This window comes from Carettochelys insculpta, chromosome 11 (assembly GCF_033958435.1).
Source record: "Carettochelys insculpta isolate YL-2023 chromosome 11, ASM3395843v1, whole genome shotgun sequence".
Lineage (NCBI taxonomy): Eukaryota > Metazoa > Chordata > Testudines > Carettochelyidae > Carettochelys > Carettochelys insculpta.
In genome coordinates, this window is record NC_134147.1 from 15222413 (window position 1) to 15235784 (window position 13372).

At 40.2% G+C, this 13372-nt stretch overlaps 1 protein-coding gene across 8 annotated transcripts in view; it reads right to left on the bottom strand.

The window, feature by feature from the left end:
- The window catches only part of PTPDC1 (protein tyrosine phosphatase domain containing 1), a 62597-nt gene extending 52133 nt beyond the window's left edge, over window positions 1-10464 (bottom strand). The window contains exon 1 of one of the 8 annotated variants that reach the window (XM_075005124.1): window positions 10370-10464. The gene's annotated coding sequence lies outside the window, so the exon portion shown is untranslated. Of the gene's footprint in view, window positions 1-9548; window positions 10266-10369 lie in introns of those variants that run through there. The other 7 variants (XM_075005126.1, XM_075005128.1, XM_075005123.1 and 4 more) reach the window with 7 other exon arrangements.
- Window positions 10465-13372: the final 2908 nt, after the last annotated feature.

The window sequence follows — 13372 nt, forward strand, 5'->3', positions numbered from 1 at the left end:
GCACGATCTTCTCAAAAGAAGCGGTGGTCTTACGATTATACCCAGCCTTCATTCCGAAGGTCTCTTCAGATTTTCATATTAACGAACCAATAGTGTTGCCCTCGTTCTATCCTAAGCCTCAGAACTCAAATGAAGAGGCACAGTTGCACTTACCTGACATAAGAAGGGCACTGGCTTTCTACATCGACAGAACTAAACCTTTTCCAGAAAACGGACAGATTCCTGGTGTCCATTGCATCCAGGTCAAAAGGAGAAGCGCTATCTTCACAGAGGATTTCAAATCACATTGTGTCTTGCATAAGACTGTGTTACAAGCTTCGCAAGACTCCTGCCAGTTCCGCCAAGGGCCCACTCTACTAGGGCGATGGCAGCGTCAACAGCCTTCTTCAAAGGGATCATGCTGAGAGATAGCTGCAGAGCGGCGACGTGGTCTTCCTATGACACCTTCGCCAAGCACTACGCCATGCACAGGATGCTTGATGAGGATACACGCCTGTCGACAGCAGTCCTTTCACAGGCAAGCTGCGCATAAATCGGGCACCCACCTCCTTTTTCGGGGGGGGGGGGGGTTACTGCTGGGTAGTCACCTACTGTGGAGCACCCACGGGGACCACTCAAAGAAGAAAGAGAAGTTACTCACCTGTGTAGTAACGATGGTTCTTCGAGATGTGTCCCCGTGGGTGCTCCCACTACCCACCCGTTCCTCCCCACTTCAGAGCTCTGTTTGTGTGTTTTTCAGGGGCGTCCGGAGCCGTTGATCAGGAACTGGTGGGGACCGGATTGCGCACGTGACCGTAAGCGCGCGAAGAGCCGACGCGCATCAGCGCATGCGCGACCCGACGGAGACTGCTGAAGAATTTCCGAGCTGCGGCGCCGGGGCGAGCCCGACACCTACTGTGGAGCACCCACGGGGACACATCTCGAAGAACCATCATTACTACACAGGTGAGTAACTTCTCTTTATGCATGCAACAGCAATGATCAAGGTTCTGTTAGCACTAGGCATTTAAAAATATATAAACTTGGGCTATCAAAGCATCCCAAAGAAGTTAGGTGTTTAATTCCCACTAAACTTCAATGCTATTTAAAGTGCCCAGCTCCCTACGGCTTTAGACATTTCTAAATGTAGTAAAGTCCCTTCCCTAAGGAGCTTTCCATCAAAGTTAGCAACAAGACACTGGATGAAAAACAACTGGGGTGGGAGCAATGGAGGTCAAGGTAACAATAAAACTTATGTTTTCATAAAGACCACTCATCTGACATTTACACAGTGGATTGATTCCATCCCTGCGACAAAACATCCAGTGATTTAAATGGGAACAAGATTAGGACAAGTATATATATTTTTTTTTTAAATGGGGAAAAAAAAACATTCACCATCTGTTACAGGAAGAACTAAATGTGACTTAATCATTAAGCACAGGGTTTACAAAAGACTGTGGCTGCTTATAGTATCATATGCACACAAAAGGAATAAAAGCATATAATTAGGCTTGGAAGATTTGGATTCTTACAGTTAAATGTTGGCAAATACCAATTTCACTGTACAAACAGACAAATAAGTGGAAAAAATGCTGTTTGAGAACTTAAGAGTTAAAAATCTAGTGATTTTAGTATTTTCAGTTAAGTTTACGGACTAGTGAATGACTAGTAACATATGTATAATTTGTTGATTTAAATGACAGGAGATTTACTTTGTATATTTTAACCATGTGTTTTCATGGTTCATAAAGCTTTAACTTTTTGCATTTCAATATCTGTAATTAAATACTCTTCCAATACCCTCCTCAGTTTTCCATAAATGTAAAAATTTAAACCAATATATAAAATGCTTAAAAATCATCACAAAATTATATTAAAATTAAAAATCAAATTTTGACAAGTCTACATATAATTCAGTAGAACAGCAGGTAGGTGTTGCAGCCCTAGGTATTAATTGAAGATAGGCATAAATTAAATAGCAAGAAATTTCATGCTAAACTGATGGACAGGTCTAACAATTGATTTAATTAGTATTATTTAATTCACTATCAGAGTTCCTCAGTAAATGCTAGCACAATAGTTTACAGACCTTCTTTTAAATTATCTTGAACAGGCTGGCAGCCAATAATTACTATTGGGAATTATAAAGGAATAGGGTAAAAGTGAATACATTAACTGTTCACAAACAAAACTGGTGACTCAGAGTGTTAATCTTGCACCTTAGGAAGTAAGACTACTCTTTTTCCAGATTTACATGGTAAACTGCAAACGGAAGAGAGAACTGGTTTGTCCTTATACCTTGGAATGCTATACACTACTAAATTGTAATATGACCGCACTCATAAGTGCGCATGCTCTAAAATTGGACTTTTGCAATGTCAAATTAATACAACTATCTGTTCTTTGCAAACTACACACACTCTGGAGAGAGTTAGCTTCTCATTTTAAAATTAGTTTTAACAGGAAATTTCAAGGGTTTCAGTTTAACTCCTTACCTGTTACCCAGAAAAAAGATTGGGTGACTGTTGATGCCTTCATTATTGAAGATTTGACCAAACTCGCGTAGTATATTGTGTGAAAATACCTGTTTACAGAAATGGATCCTAAACATTGCTGCACTTTTTACTGTGGTTAATTGGATTTGTAAGGATAATCTGGGAGGAGCCACTATCAATCTTTTTTCCCCCTTAAGACTACATGTGCAATACCTAAGGGACAGCGCAGATAATCATCCCATAAACTACTTCTGATGTCAGGTTTAAATTTTAAAGGGATTGAGGCAAACAGGCCCCATGAAGTCAGATATTTTAATAACACAATCCTTTCCCTCTCTCTCATTCCCATTACTGTCCAGCAAAACCTATCATTTCTGATAGGTCAGTAAATCACACAGAGTTGGCACTATAGAGATAACTTTGGATTAAGTTGCATTAAATAATGAATGGGGGTAGGCAAGTTAGTATATATCTTCAAAAACAACAAGCATTCCTGTGGCACCTTATAGGCTAACAGATATTTTGGATCACAAGCTTTCATGGGCAAAGATCAGCTTCATCAGATGCATGAGTGGGGGTTCCAGAGGAGGGTCTAAATATATAGGCTCATGAAAAGGAGGGAGTCTCAGTTCAGTCACTGAGGATGTGTCCCATTATCAGCAGCTAATGTGAGAGTGGCAGGCCCAGTATGGAAACAACAGAACAACACTGGCCATCACAATTAGCCCCCAGCTACAACCTCTCCAGTGCATCATCAGTGATCTACAACCCATCCTGGACTACAATCCTTCACTCTCACAGACCTTGGGAGGCAGACCAGTCCTCACCTACAGACAGCCTGACAAATTCTCACCTGCAACTATAGGCCACACCACAGTAACACTAAACCTGGAACCAATCTCTGCAACAAACCTCGGTGTGAACTCTGCTCACATATCTATACCAGTGACATCATCACAGGACCTAACCATATCAACCACACCATCAGGGGCTCAGTCACCGCACATCTATGAAAAATATATGCCATCATGTGCCAGCAGTGCCCCAATGCAAAAAACATTGGCCAAAGTGGACAGTCTTTATGTAAAGAATAAATGAACACATCAGGTATCATGAATGGTAACATACAAAAACCTGTAAGAGAACACTTCAATCTCCCTGGAAACTCAACAACAGATCTAAAAATAGCCATCCTGCAAAAAAAAAAAAAAAAAAAAAAAAAGCAGCCTTCAAAAATAGACTCCAAAGAGAAACTGCAGAAATGCAATTCATCTGCAAATTTGACACTATAAACCAAGGACTGAACAGAGACTGGGAGTGGCTGGTCAATTACAAAAGCAACTTCTCCTCTCTTGATGTTCACAGCTCCACATTAGCTGCTGCTAATGGGCCACATGCTCTGTGACTGAACTGATCTTGCGAACACTGGCCCTCCTCTTGACTGGCACTTCCTCCTTTTCATGAGCTTATAAATTTAGACCCTCCTCTGGAGCACTCACTCCTGCATCTGATGAAGCAGGTCTTTGCCCATGAAAACTTATGATCCAAAATATTCATTGGTCAAAAAGGTTCCACAGGACTTCGTGTTATTAAATTAGGACTGAGTAATCAATTTTGAAACAATGAATGTCATGCTCAAATCACTGCTTTCTTACTTTAACGTAGGAGCTGAGCATGTATCTCATAGCTCTAGCTAGTGTGAGTGAATGGGATCAAACATATGTCTGCACAACATGAAGAAGCAAGTGGTTGTGAATCTAATCAAAGCAGAAACTATAAGGATTTTCATTGTGTGAGTGAATCAGTAAATGACTGCACCACACTTAGAGGTGCAAACATTGGCTGGGTTTGCTGAGGGAAGGCAGCTGTGCTATACTGGGGACAGAGGCACACGAAGGTCAGAGACTGTTGCAAAAGGAGAACAGTAGCCAGCTTTGCAGCACTCATTCATCCTCCAGGAGCACAAGATCTGAAGGTCAGAAAGGTGCAAGGCCTGAACATAGGAAGCCTCTTTGTTCCACAGAGTACATTATACTAGTCATTATACTAGTCACTCTTTAAGGGGATCTTGGAAGGAATTTTCACCACAGCACCAGATTGGTGGAGTAAGGTTTTTTTCCACCACGCCCACAGACAGCATCAGAAAGGATGTTTTCTGGTAAGATAAGGGGATGGGTTCTATGTTGAAATGTAATTTTGTAAGTGTGGGGCAGCTTATCCACAGGAAAGGCATACAGTGAGCAGATAAATGGCATGGTAAAGGACTTAAAAAGGAGGTTCTGGATAAATGACTGAGGGGAGAAGAGACTGGGGACTCTATAATTGGTATAGCAGAGAGCCAACTCTGCCCCCACTTCTCATCACCCTCCTCAATCCCCCTATGAGGGGGTGGAGGGTAAGAGTCAAGCAATGGGTTGGCTGGTGGGATCTAGACTGAAACACTGGGTGGGGGGGCGGCGCGCTGATGGAAGCCCAAACTAATGATTTAAATAAACATGGATTTGCCTGCACAGTTTACTTTATTGCCAGGTAGTCCCAGACATCTTTAATAAAGTTGCAGCCTCATTAAAATACACCTTAAATATCTCTTGTTCTTCTTTTGCATACTCAAACAAATAGCAAATATATGGTATGTAAAACAGAGCAAAATGTTTCTCAACTCATTCCAAGCACTAAATATTAGGCACTAAAAGGTTTCCACTGATCTTGCAACTTTTATTAAAAAGCCAGCAGTACAACTAACAGTTGTTTGAAGTTCACCAAATTATAACACCCCTCTCTAAACCTCATCCCTTTACTTAAAAGCACAGTAGCCTATATTCACACAAACTTCTCGAAGATATGGAGATATTTATGCAAGCAAAGTGATCCGGATACAACTATTCTAAGGGTTAAGTCTACAACCCAATTAAGCTTGGAAAATAGTGGCAGCTAAGGACCTTTCTTCATTTGGCCAGAGAATTGAGTAGGTAACAGAGCTAAATTATTAGGTCTGTTTTTAAAAATATTCTTGTGCACAGATTTAACTGTTTATAAATGTCTAAAGTCCATGGAAATAGTAAAATTCAAGAGATGGAAAAGTTCACGGGCTCCTATATGCAAACATTTATGTAAAGAGAAAAACAGGACCAAACTTTTAAAAGTGCCATTTAAAATTTACAGGTGCTATTTTTCCACATTTTTGCAAATACAAAGTGAATTTACATTATCCAATTTATTTAAATCCAAGCAGAACTGTTCAAAAAGCCCAGCACAATTTCTCAGTCGTACTAAGTCTGTGTAGAAATTATAGACCACTCTTATTCTCAAAGTTTGCTTTTCCTTTACATTTTCCAATTAAATTTTCTTAAAAGTAACATGGTAAAAATATTAGATGATTGGATGGATAATAAGGAAGTTAGAAAAAGGTTACATGACCTCAAAAACAACCCTCTGTGAAAAAACAAGCTTGTTGCACTCCATTATGTTATTAGATCAAACAACTTAAACATTCATGAGTCAAATTGGTTATTTATAGAGGGGAAAAAATAAATGCATTTTTTCCATTCCTCAGAAGTTGTCTCTCTAAGAAACTAGAAGCTTGTACTTTCAGTCAAATTTTTAATTTTAGAAATTTCAGTGGCAAATATTCACTGTCCAAATAAGCAATAGACATTTACCAGACTGGGAAATTTATTTTAATCATGGGTATGTCATTATAATTAATTTCCCTTTTGCAGCTGAAAAATATTGACTGGAATTACTCATAGCTCAAAAATAAATATGTTTTAACCATATGGTAAAATGACTGCCATTTAGATACAAAAAGCATAATACTAAACTGCGATAGATGCCCTCATCATATTTGTAATGGTAACAGATTCTGGATAACAATTTACATTCTGTTTCATGGTAATTAAGGCACATTTTTAAGACTGAAGAGCTATATACAGTAGTGAAAAACAGAAGCAGCAGAATAAATTTTTGAGAGGCAAAAATCATAAGGCAAAGATAAGCAATCCTCAGCATGGATTCCCTCACCCTATGCAGCTGAGAGCTTGCTCAATGCCATAGATTGAGCAAAGACCAGCTAATGCTGCCCACAGCCATCTAAATGGTAACACTATGCATCTTTATTTATTAATGCAGCTGTTGTAAAAGTAAGACTATTAGTGACTTTAAAAAGTATCACCAACACACAGACCATACAAAGAGGTCAAAAGGTCAAATTTCAGAACTCTGCCTTGGAAAGATTGCTGACCCCTGGACTAGTACATGGTGGGTGCACCAAGTTACATTTCTACAATATCAGGAAATCCTTTTTGTAGTACACTTTGCTTACTTCTACTATCTGTATTTCTTCAGATCTCCAACACAGAATGAGTGCAGAATATGCAACTGAAATCTACAATTTATCTCCACAATCAGGATTTTTACAGATAAACTGATCTCCTAGTAGTAACAGACTGGAAATTGCTCTTTTTTGGTAAAGTAAAAGATAAACACCCTGCACCTTTGTAATCCTATGGCCACTCTACTTAATACAAAGAAAATTAGTTTTACTGAAAGGAGAATCCACATATTATGCCATAAACCAAGAATACGCCAAAGTGTGTGTTTTAAGTTATACTCTCATTCAGAGGGCAACAACATTTCATGCCACAACAAGGTTATAAAACTGCAAAGTTTTATGGTACATCTCTGGAGACCTGTATATTAAGATTAATTTGAACAGGTTTTAGTTGCCCAATTAACTCTGTTGATTTTATGTAGTAAATGTCTAACAAAACCCTCCTCCTTCCTCTTTAAATATAACAATCCTTCTTGAAAAATGACATACTTGCAGTCTCACAATTTTATTTTCATTAGTTTACAAATCTCAATTTTATTATAAAAGCTATTCTGTAGTTGCACAAATTTTAATATTCTGATTTATAAAGTGCCGTAAAAATCAATTTTTAATTATTGCAGTTCCAGGCAGTTAAGTCAACTAAGCACTCTACACTTCTCATCCCATTTTGTGGGCCTCTTTATTGCTAATCTATCAGCAACGGAGTCAGCTCTCTCTTAACAGAGTTTAGCAGTTCAGTATACTATATATAGCTTGCAGGACAAACAAGCCTGTGAACCAATAACTTGATGGATTAACATCTAGTTTTAAATATTACATCAAGTAAACAAGTTCAGCTACATTTTCTTACCCAACTGTATTACTGTATCTTAAAATGTATTACAGAAATATTTTTAGATTTGTAAACAAACTGGCAATTTTAGAATTTTGTGCTGATATTAAAAACTGGAAAATCTAGTCACTACCAAGAAGTTAGAGTTTAAACTACCTGCACCTAAATTCCCCTGCCAGTTTTTGCAGTTTTACAATTAGTGTCCAATTTTTACAATACTTCTCACTTTTCCTGTAAGAAAAAAATGCAGAAAATTGATGAAAAGCATAAAACTGCAGTTGAACACACACTGGGGAAAAAAACCCTAAATCTTCAAATTGCAATAATGAGATGTTTCTTTTATCTCAAAATGGTTTGCTGACAATTGATATGAGTGCCCTTTGAATTGAAAATGTCTTTTTAAAAGAAAATCACTCAACTGTTTCCCACTGTTCACAGTATTCTACTAATCTGCAGCAATACTCCTCATTCAAAACCCTCCAGAATCTATTTCCAGCTGAAAAGTGATCCTGCACCCTATTCACACATTTCCTAACTATGCAGAAGTCCACATATCATCCCACTAAAAACGACCTTCCCAACACCTGAAAAGTTTCTATCAAACTTTACAGTTTACAAATATAAAATTGATCCATTATTTGTAGTCTTCACAGTATTTTGCTATTATACATAGTAATACAGCACAACAAATGAGTTTCACAATTATTACACACTGCAGTAAAACATATGGAAAAAATATCATCCAAGTGGTTATATGCTGCCAACCAAGAATTCTAGTTTTGAGAAAGGATTAGCTAGTTAATTATCTTAAATGTAATAAATTTACAATGCATGCTCAAGTACTCTCTCTCATTTACTTTTCCCATGCTGCCTAGAACACGGAGCCCCCACCTATGTGTTACAGAAACCGTTGATGCAAAAACTATATTGAGAAAATTGTTTCAAAATAAAGAGCAATTGCAGGTACTTGGTTTACTGCATACATATTACTTTGGGATTAATTACTAGACAGACTTGGTGTCCAGGTGCAGGCCTCCTGACAACATATGGTTCCTTCTAAGAAATAAGAATCAAGGGAGCAGCTCAAAAGAAAAACAATTAACCGTACATCATAAACATGCAAGCTAATCACTTTATGTACTTCTTCATCTAATGAAGTGTTAAGGTCACTCTATTGGCAAAAACAGAATCTAACAACTAGGTATAAAAATTACTATGACTGTGGGAAAATTAAAAGAGAAATGTGCTGCCATGTCTTCCACCTCAGATTCAAATAAGAAAGGAAATAAAGATGGTTTATCTTTATAAAAAAAAAGGGGGGGGGTTAAAATAAATATTGGGTAAATCCAGGAACTAACTGCCAAGGAAAAGGACAGACATATCAGATTATGGAGAGGATAGTCTGCTTCAATTTAAAGCACAGACATATACTGAAAAGTAATTGTGTGAAAGCAATACCTTCTTAGCCAAGGGATTTGCTCACTGCGTATCTAATTCACTACAGCAACTGTGGGTGCTAGCTTCAGAGATAAACAACTGTTTGTATTCCTGTTAAACTCCACAGAGCCAGCCAGTACCCAATGGGGGATTAAGCAGGATCCTATTACAACTCTTGCTTCTTCAACAAACTCTTCAGTAAGCTCAGATGAAAATGGCCTATTGCTGGTAATGAGTTGCCAGCCACAAAGTACAGTTTGTTTTTAGAAGCCAATAAATTAATAGTGCCAGAATTCAAAAATAGTTTTTAATATAGAAACTGAGTACCTTTGCTATCAGTGTCACAAACAAACATAGAGCTGCACAACAGCACATCTAAAGGTACTTTCCTAGGTGCAATTGCTCTTTAATCCTTTTTGATACGGCAGAATATATTTTACCCACCAAAATGATCTTGAACCCATCTTCTTACCTCAACTATGAAGGACAAAGCCCAGCTGCTTTCCTAGGAAGTGGATATCAACCACATTCTTCTTTGATGATCTCTGCCTTTCTAAGCACAAAAGAACACCACAGCCTCCCATTGCGCACACACACTCAACACACCCAGGGAGACATTTTTAATGTTTACAACTAGACTGTTCAAAGTAGATGATGTTTAAGTAAACAGACCCCACAGATCTCTTCCCTCCACCACTTCTGTGAACCCTAAATCTAGGGACCTACAAAAACGCATCTATTATACAGCATTGCCTTCTGCTACTAGATGTTTCCCAGTTCAGCCAAATGAAGCAACTGGTCCTTGACTGGATAATTGGTCAGAATCAATCTGTGCGAGTGCAGCTGCATATGTGCGCACATGCGCGCTGCTCCCCCCCGGGGCGGGGGCGCTCGGTCCACTGGAAGCCTCGCAAGCCCTGCCCCCTGTCACTCTGAGGCGGGAACAGCGCCTCGGGGCTGGCACAGGGGTGCCCCGCCCCCTGTCACTCTGAGGCGGGAATAGCGCCCCGGGGCTGGCACAGGGGTGCCCCGGCACGCCCAGCTCGGAGTGAAAACCGGCCGCGCGGGGCTCCGAGAGCCTACGCGGGAGAGGGCTTAGGGCCTCGGCTTTTTATGTCCGCGCTACTACCGCCGTCTTCCCACCTCTCACCCCCACACGACCTGGCGCGTGGCGCAGGCGGCGGAGCCTGCGCGGTGGTGCGCCCGCAGCCGAGGAGCGGAGCGCTGGGCCCCATGTCCGGGAGGGAGGGCATAGGGTGGACGACGGCTGGGTGGCGAGGGCAACAGACCCACCTTGCCGCTGCTCTGCTCCGCCCCGGGCGAGCCAGCCAGCTTGGGGCTGGGGAGGGGGCGGCCAGGGGGCCAGCCCCGCCTTCGGGTCGCGGGGGTGGGCGGCTACCGGCCGGAGTCGTGCAATGCGCATGCGCAGAAGGGGGCATCTGCGTGTGGAGCCCGTGAGGTGACCGCGCGCCAAAGCAGTAGAGAATAGGGGCGGGGAGCGGGGGCTGAGGGCCAAGGCGCGTGGGTTGGTGCTGTGAGTTTTCATGCGGTCATCGTCAAAGAGCCGCCGTTTTCCGTGCCACGCCGCATCACTCGCGTGCTGCTTGAATGCAAAAGCACCGCAGTGAGCACCGGGGCTATTCCCAATTCCCGCCCTTCTCGGCCGGGGCTAGTTTGCCTAATATGTAAGTTTCCAGCGGGCTACGTTCTCTTACACGGCCTGTCGCAAAAGAAGATGATGTGCTACGGGTGATTTTCTGATGTATTCACACACCAGCCACAAGCATGCAGGTTCTGTGCCTCCAATACTGACCCGCAGACCGGTCCTTCTAATAAGCTCTCGGAAATGTATTGACTAACCTAACAATATGTGCGGTTTTTTTTTGCCTTGTTGACTAATTAGTGCCCAAAGCCTTTGTGCTTTCAATCACAATTATTTTGAAAGTGGTTATAGTCATACATTGCTTTCCTGGTTCCTTTTTTTATTAGTAGAAAGCAAAAGTTTTATAATCTCTACTAGATGTACCCTCACAAAACCTTTGTGAGGTCAGGAAGTAATATTATCCCCATTTTTAACAGATGTGGACAACTGAGGCTCAGGTGAAATAATTTGCTCAAGGCCATACAGGAAGTCTGTAAGGGAATTGAACTTGGTTGGTGTCCTAACTGCTGGACAATACATACTATGTGTTACAGTATGGAGAATTACAGTTAAGTATAGAGATAAAAATACACTCGAATAATTTAGGCATTACAGAGCTATTTCAGCTGTAGCATCTTGAGCTTTAAGGCAATCACAGTCATATTTGAGTCCAGCAATCCAGTTGTTTTCCCATTTTACTTAATGAGCATTTTCTGGTTGGCATCAGTAGAGGCCTCAGGTGCATTATTAAGTATTCACAAGCAACCACTACTTGATGTCTGAGCTGTACAGACTGGAAAAGTCCCAGTGAGTGTTCCTCCATTTTACTAACAAATAATACACAGAACAGACAAGTTTTTGAGTTGGACACTAGTGGGAGTGTGTGATTTATTGTTGGACCTCAAGTTGTTTTTACAAGAGTTACTGCTTCTGGGGACAAAAGCAAAGTGTGTTGTTCTCAGCCAAGCTTCTCCCCATCCCTTGTCTTGCCTACCACCTTGTGTTCATAGGAGGGTTTGTTTGAGCATTTTCTAAGAGTGGTAGCTTCCTGGGACTGCTTGCAATGCAGAAGAGAGGAATGGTAGTAAAATATCAACTGGGGATATAAGGGTGATTCTTACGTATAAGTTCCCACAAGATAGTGGCTGCTTCAGGTGACCAGAGTGCAGGGTTACAATAATTTTGACAACATTTTTTTAAATAAAAAGGACACCGGCTGAGGACTGAAAATGGACACTGGATTTATTTCCAGGGGCAATTCAAAGATGCATGGTTTTCCTGTCAATACCTGCTGTCCACCAGAAGAAACACATAAGGGAAAGCAAAGAATCTCATGAATTCTGCTCTATGTCACAATCATATCAGTATAGCTTTTTCCTACATTAATCTTCCATCTTGAGAGGACTTATCTAGTATCCAGCCTACAACTAATAAGAGGGGAGTGTCAAAGTTTCATTTAAAGTATGTAAAAGTTGCAATGGTATATCATTGAACTTCATGAGTTGGCATTTCATTATGGACCAGTAACTGATCAGTTTGGACTAAAAACGTTCTGTTGAGAAAATGCTAATGGAATTTGAGTCAGGCTGTGGATAGAGATGGATAAACCCATGGGACCCGCAAGTTTATGGCTTTGCCACTTCAGCTGTATTCTGGAGCCATGATTTTGCATTCATTTTTCCTGCCTGTCTTGCGCTTAATATGAAGTGAGAGAAACAGCAAAGAAAATTTACTAATGCAATATTCAGGGTTTTTAACATCACTACATGTAAGTCATTTTTATATTATTACCTTTTAGGTGGACCTCTTAAACACTTCAAAAGACAGAACTTCTCTCAGTTCAATAATTTATTCCTACTGTTGATTAATAATGAAGGATGTTCACATTTAGCATTTTGTAGCATTTCTACTTCAGCTCTGTGGAACACTTTTGTTCTATAAAATACGCACGTCAACAAATTTCACTGAAATTGAGGATTTTCATTCTAGAATTAACTACACTAGAATTAACTAGTATCTTTCTAGAATTAACTACTATTAACTATAGTGCAGGAAAACTGGAGTTTTGGGGTGTCCTACAAAGGACCAAGCACCTTGCTTTAAATTCAGTAAACAGTACATCCTCAGCTTTGAGTTTGTGAGTAGTGGTATTAACTTCAATGATAGTGCTCATGTGCTTAAATGTGTTGCTGGGTGAAGGCCAGAATATTGAGCGCTGTGTAGAATTGAGCTCTCAGCTAGTATGATTTGAGATGTAGATTTCATAATTCATTTATTACCCTTATGGTTATTTCTTATGGCATAATGATGTGAAGAAACTAAACTTTCTATAGGCTGCCAAGGAGAATTTGGGTCAGATAATTGCCTGAATGTCTGATCATCTTGTAACTACTAATTTTGAAAAAAATGAAAGCTCCACTCTTCTGAAGTGCTGAGAACTCTGAGGGATAAGGCCTGAAAACATCAACTAGTCCTTAATGCACTTATTCACATCCTTTTACAAACTTGCATTTCTATGAATCACTTATTTCGTGTTTGAAACCCACAGCTGAGACATTCTCAGGGCAAAACAAGACATGCTTTTCAATGGGAATTGAGAGTTCTCATGGTGTTTTCTGATTCATATAGGGTTTTGTAATAGAATATTGTTACAG